Source organism: Ceratina calcarata, unplaced genomic scaffold (assembly GCF_001652005.2).
Source record: "Ceratina calcarata isolate Rehan_Ccalc_2016 unplaced genomic scaffold, ASM165200v1 scaffold127, whole genome shotgun sequence".
Classification (NCBI taxonomy): Eukaryota; Metazoa; Arthropoda; class Insecta; order Hymenoptera; family Apidae; genus Ceratina; species Ceratina calcarata.
The window spans coordinates 201,395-208,116 of NW_017133726.1; the positions used below are offsets into that span (position 1 = coordinate 201,395).

The 6,722-nt window shown below is 34.6% G+C and overlaps 1 long non-coding RNA gene across 3 annotated transcripts in view; it reads left to right on the forward strand.

The window, feature by feature from the left end:
• Positions 1–6,154: 6,154 nt before the first annotated feature.
• LOC113464687 (uncharacterized) overlaps positions 6,155–6,722 on the forward strand; it is an 8,893-nt gene continuing 8,325 nt past the window's right edge. For all 3 annotated transcript variants that reach the window (XR_003389531.1, XR_003389533.1, XR_003389532.1), the window contains exon 1: positions 6,155–6,550. This is a non-coding gene — a long non-coding RNA (uncharacterized LOC113464687). The remainder of the gene's footprint in view (positions 6,551–6,722) is intronic.

Consider the following 6,722-nt stretch of genomic DNA (forward strand, 5'->3'; position numbering starts at 1 on the left):
GAGAATGGAAACGCTCTTGGAATAGTAATTACGTGGCGCAAACTTTTCCTTACCTATTATTCATTTCTTACTTCTCTCGTTATGCACGGTGCCTAAAAAAACTACTCAAGATTTATGTGGTATATATATAGGGCATGCTGATTAAAAAAACCGTAAAACAATTAAGAATAAGTTGAAAACTCAACTGTTTTCGAAGTATGGTCTTTTTTTTTTTAGATTAACATCATGTTTTATATTAGGTGTACCCGTTTTGAGGGCTGCTTATAAATGGCTATGACTAGACTGCGAATCTTATGCATCTGTAAAATAAATGAGTATTCAGAAAATATAAATAGTTCATATATTGTCTGTCAATGTGTAAAATATTAAAGATTACATGCTTAAGCAATGAAAAAAGTTTTTAGTCTTTTGGTTTATTTTAGTTTGATAACATAAATGTTGTATTTTGCATACAAATTCGTATTTTAACTGTAAGAATAAATGTAATTGAGGTACATGAAATGTTGGTGTTCTTTCAAATCTTGAACACTTATAAAAAGTATGTGATCCATTGGAATTGAAAAGCATAAACTTATTTTTCATTATAATTGAAACAATACCAAATATTTAGATATTAGTTTGACAGTAGTTCAATTTCGTAAGATAACATTCTTGGAAATGATAAAATTTTCGATGTCTACATATACATACACATACATTCATATTGCGTGTATTGTAGCAACGTATTATTTCATATTATGATTTTCACCTATATTTAACAAGGTTTTTTAGAATCAAAATGAAAATTATAAAACCTAGAATACTTGTTTTTGTTGTTTCCTGTTTACTACGTCGTAAAATGATTTGCGGAACGAATGCTCGAGGGAAGGAGTAAGTGAGACTCGTAAACCGTCGTCCAATCGATTGAATCGAACAATACAGCGACGCGAATGTTTGGTTAAACCGTGGAAGCGGTCGTTCGGTAAAACGCTACAAGCTATTTAACGCCTCTATCTGACGGCATTCATTTTACTAAATAACCGCGTTTACCAGGAGATAGTTCGATAAGTGCGATGAATGCTAGGATGAGTGCGGTAATACCGGGGAATAGAAGTGTTACGCATTTGAAAATGTTACGGCATTATGGTATTGCCCGTAGTGTGTAGTATAATACGTTATCTAGCAAGAATTTAGAGCCCACATTTTCAGAACAGTTATTTTATAATATGCAAACAGAGATGGTAGTACCGCTTCAATGTAGGAATACAAACAATTCTATATTCTACAATAACATGTATACTATTTATAATAAATTACTTACAAGCTTGCTACGTTAAAATGTTATCGTACAGGGTGTCCTAGAACCTCCACCCTATTAAAATAGTGGAGAGTGATTTTTATTGAAAACTAAAAAAATTTTAGTAACCAACTCGAGTATGCTCTATCGAATGGTGATAATCGCAATTTTCGGTACTAACCGCAAATAGGATTTTAGGACCAAAAGCTGTTTTTTTTAAATGAGACCAGGTATTTTTTATTACATATTCCAATTATACGAAAAAAGATATAAGAGTTTTTGTCTGAAATACTCTTCTCGAAAATGCCTCCATTGGACAAAAAATGATTTCTGATGTATGAGTTCATATTTTTCAAATCAAAGATATAATTTTTAATAACAAATTAGTTAATAAACAAAATTGAGCTAATCATAATAAACTCGTAAATGAGTTAATAAACAAATCAACAGAAATAAACTCGTAGAGTGAACACCAGTTCATATGGGCCACTCTACGTTGGTACGTTAAATACTTTCCCACTTACACTCGTTTTTCGAGTTATGTGAATCAATATTTAATTCCTATTCCTTTTCAAAATTAATTCTTGTTATTCTTTTGTTTATTTCCATAATTTATTTCTGTTAATTTGTTTGTTAATTCATTTAAGGGAAGGTTTTTTAATGTTTTTGAAAAGTTTAAAGGTTTTAATGTTAATGAAGGGATCGTAATTGTCCTTTAATGTTTGTTTTGTAACTTGTATAATTTCTTTATTAAAAATCATATCTTAATTCTGGAAAGTATGAATTCATACATTAGAAATCACCACCTAGACTTTTTAGACCAGTCGCCACATTTTTCGTATCGCGGATATCCTCCAGATATGGAGATCTAAACCCTGTTTCAAGATCGTGTAAACGAGTTCAGCTCTCATGGACATTTTCCATGATGGTGTTAAGACCGTTAGGAGGAAGGTACATAAGTCTTTACTCTCTCCTTGAGCCTAATAACCAACTGTTTAAAGCTTCTCATTGGCAAATCAAAATCACTCTTCATCATTTTAACAGGAGTGGACAGGTGGTCCAGAATTATGCAATATACTGTATTGTAGGACTGTATACATGCAAACTAAATTTTATATGTATTGAAGTACATACTTCATAAAGGAGAAAGTGAACATTGATTATATATGAAACAGTAGTAAGAAGATTTAAATCATTGCAATATAGGTCGGATTTCTAGTTGAGTACTTCGGATTCCTGGCCAGTTTGGTGATAGATTGTTACCGTTAGTTGTAGAATATTAATTAGCGACTTTGGATTCGACGAAATTAGCTAGAGTCTTAAACATAATGTTTATAGATGGACATGGTTTTAATTTCAAACTCGAAAGAGATCAACTGTGTAATTATGATGTTATGGACTTTAATTCCAAGTGGGAACGTCAGACATAGAAGTGACGAGGCTGTTCAACAAGTAGAGTAGCGCAGTATCAGGTAAGACATTGTTTATTTGCAATTTTCTGCAATGTCAAAGTGTCAAAGTGACATACTAATCTATATTAACTTTAACCACATAATGCAAATTATATTTGCATTTCAATAACCAAAAAGCATTTAAAAAAATAATTAAATAATGAATGAAAAAGTCAATGCAACGTATATATGAAAGTTAGTTTTAAAAAATATGCTGTAGAGGAGTTTATGTTTCTCTCTCACTTACGCACGCACACACACACGCGCGCGCTAATAAGAAAGAAACTCTTCCATTTATTTTCTTTCTCTCGATCACCTGGTCCTAAGATTTTCGTGCATCTGTGATTTTATCTTATCAAGTAACATCTATACATATATATATAGATTTATAGATCTATAAAAAAAACTCCAGTTCTTACAAAAAATCTCTTTAATACACAGGATCTCTGTTTCAAATCGTAACTATTACTAACAATAACAGAAACTGATTGAAATAAACTTTAGAATAATCTAAATATTCGCGAAGTATATTGCACAATCAATCTGTTAAGCTTTTAACGTAATTGACGCAAACGAATTTATGCACCGACACGTAGTTACACGCGTAAAAGGGAGATCGGCGTGGAGATGCGCCGAAAACCATCAAGAATCGATCACGTCGACTCATCAGGCGATAAATTCGGAATTCGACCGAAGCAGACCGTGATAGAATGGATTCGCTGCCGCCTCCGGAAGGGAAATTTCTCTTCACGAGGAGATCGCAGGCAGGCGATCCGCTTGGAACCCGATCACGCTGCTTAGCTTCGAGATTACTATATTTTAGGCTCGAGTAGCTACGTGGCTTATATAGGTGATATTTGCCGATCCTTTTGCGCAATATGTTAACGCATTTCCGGTGATACTTATCCTTGATGATTCGATATTCCTTTCTTGATGTCTTGACTTTTAAATCGATTTGCTTGTATTAAGATGTTGTACGATTTATAATTTCAATGTTATTATATTTTATTAATGTTCGGTTAAGCCTGGGACAATCACGTGACTTATCGAACATTTGTCGGAAAATTTTGACGTTCTTTGGTCTGTTTCACTAATAACCCAGCAAGAACAATGCAAAATATGCGTCCAGAAAAATCAATTTTTCGTACTCGTATTAACAGACATTTGGGTCGTTAAGTACCACTTCGAAAAACTAAAACCTAAATCTAGGGTGCACTGGTGTGTATTTCATGAAAAATAATCTCTTCTTGGTATAAAAATAGTTCAATTCCAATGCACAGGTGCTACGATTTTTGTTTTACTTTATAGCACTTATTTTATTAAATATCGATATAATCTTATTGAATAATGACCAGAGCATCCTAGGTTTAAGTTTCGAAGAGGTACAAATGACTCAAGGAATTTCGAATCGACTTCACACGCTCCTTGAGCGTGGAAAGTATTAGATATTGTGTATATGTATATATACAGAGAGAGAGAGAGAGAGAGAGAGAGAGAGAGAGAGAGAGAAAACGTGCAACATTTTCTATGTATACGTGTGAAATCGGTCCGGAATCCCTTGAGTCACTCGTCTTTAGCGACCCAAATATCTATTAATAGGAGGATGAAAAGTTTAGACCCATATTTTTGACCAATATGGTGGGTAATATTTATGTTTTACCTTGTCCCATAGATACGAACTTCAGCCTCTTAATTGTTAGTTTCACATCGTCTATACTGAAATGTGGTGATTATTTATTAAGAAATATAGGACAATGAAGATTATTATTAGTAGATATTACTTTACACAAATCAATATTTCAATATCATAAAAGAATTTTTATAGACACCATTTTTTTACTTACACTACTTTCATAATAATTAGTACACATAAATTCACTTTATCTCAAATTATGGCAGGGACAGGGCATTAGCTTACGTCATTGTCAAAAACTATGCAAAGCGTTAGGTTCAGCAACGCGTAGAAACAATACGAGTCAAAAAACGAGAAAGACGAATGGTCTATTTGAGCGATAGGAAGGTAACGGGATGGCGAACGTTGTCGACCTGTTTGCCGTCGATATCGCGTTTGCATTACGACGATTAAACCGCTATAAATTCACAGGAGCGAGCCGATAGCGATCACCCATGTATTGAAATCGCGGAACGCTGCGGCGCGCGCGTCGTGTTGGCCCGTGTAACCGTAAATTCGAGCACGGACAGAGGAGGCAAGACGTTAATGGGAAATATTACGATTTCTGTTTCAGGTAAGCCATTTCTTCGGAATTGCTAACAAGAAAAAATACTGCGACCTATTTATTCCAGTTGGTAAGTGACAATAATGAAATCAGAAAACGATGGTTATTGTTGCTGAGTATTGCAACCGGGTGCTTTATTAGATTTCCGTTGTAATATGCGATATCGTGTTGCTTTCATATCAAGAATAGCAATTCTAGATAATAAATGAGTTTATTGGTCATCTATATTGCATTCACTCTAGTATTGCATTGCGAAGGCAAATCATAGTTCGTATACATTTCGATTATTTTATTTATTGCCCGATTCATGGTAGAAATAACGTAACATAATTGGAATGTTTTAAACAAAATAAACAAGTGCTTAATTATTAGTATTGAGAAAACTACTACTGAAACATATACATATGACTTAAGCAACACGAATAACTTAAGGGACTAAGGTAGTCACATGACTTTCCTAACATTTGTCGGTAAGCTTTTGACGTTCTTTTGCTCTGTTTTATCGATAATTGGTCTTAATTTGATTCAACATAATTTTTTTTGTATATACAATTGCGTATAAACAAAGGCATTGTAACTACGATTTTTCATCTATTTTGTAACACTCATATTACTAAATATCAGTAGACAGATTAAATCATGATCAGAGCATGCCAAATTTAACTTTTCTCTTTCCAAAGAGGTATCTGATGAACCAAAGATCTTCTTATATGACAAGGAAAAATATAGTCACGTAAACCCATATTTTGCATTACTTTTATGGTTAACATTGACATTCTGCCTTATCGGATTTCTCCCCCTTAACCAGGCTTTCATTTGTCGAGATGCTACAATTTCAACAAACCCATAGTACATATAGTTTATATCAATAGTCGGATACCATTAGAGAGCCGCGAGCCGAGTCACGTAGCTGTTAAGCGGTCGCGATGTTGCGTAGCTACATATGAAATTAATTCGGCAGTAAGCATCGACGCGACGTGTGACGGGATGGCACAGGAGCGTCTGGCGCAACCTAGTTCTGGTTCGATATTGGAATCCAGCGCAACGAGATACGCGGACATACAAGGAGCGTGTTAGCCACGCGAATAGGCACAGTTGGCACTCAATGTTGTAATATGATGGCTGGCTGGCGGGCGAGAGCGGCCGGTTATTAGTATTCAGTTTGTTTCGCGGTAGCAGATGCAGTTAAGCCGGGCCGCACGAACCGGCAACACGTTACACGAGATGCTCCCATGGCCGCAATCATATTTCGCGATTCCATAGAATTACAAGGCCACCGCGTCGCGCATCGGTATAGAAAATTATCTACAAGCATTACTTTCCGGTGGAGCGTTATCCAGTGTCTCTATAGGGTGTCCCATTTCACGTTTCATATTTATTTTCCGAACTATAACTGGTGAACTTGGTTCCCCTTTTAAGTTGGTAATTCAAATAGAGCACAGTGTAAATAAAATATTCAGGACAATTATAACAATAGATAATACGTGTAATTGTTTCACGAACTACTATGCATTGTCTCCACTTTGTCGTTCATCATTAGAGATGGGGTCTTTATCCAAACAGGGAATTTGGAACCGTTATTTTTAGTAAGATTTAGAGATCATTGTTTTGTTTTAATCAGATCAGTCTTAATGAGAACAAGAAACAAAGTAACAATACATTGAGAAAATTGATATCAATGTTGACAATGTTACAATAGCGATCAGAAATATTATAGATGTATTGGTTCATTACATGATAAGAAATTCCATGAATATA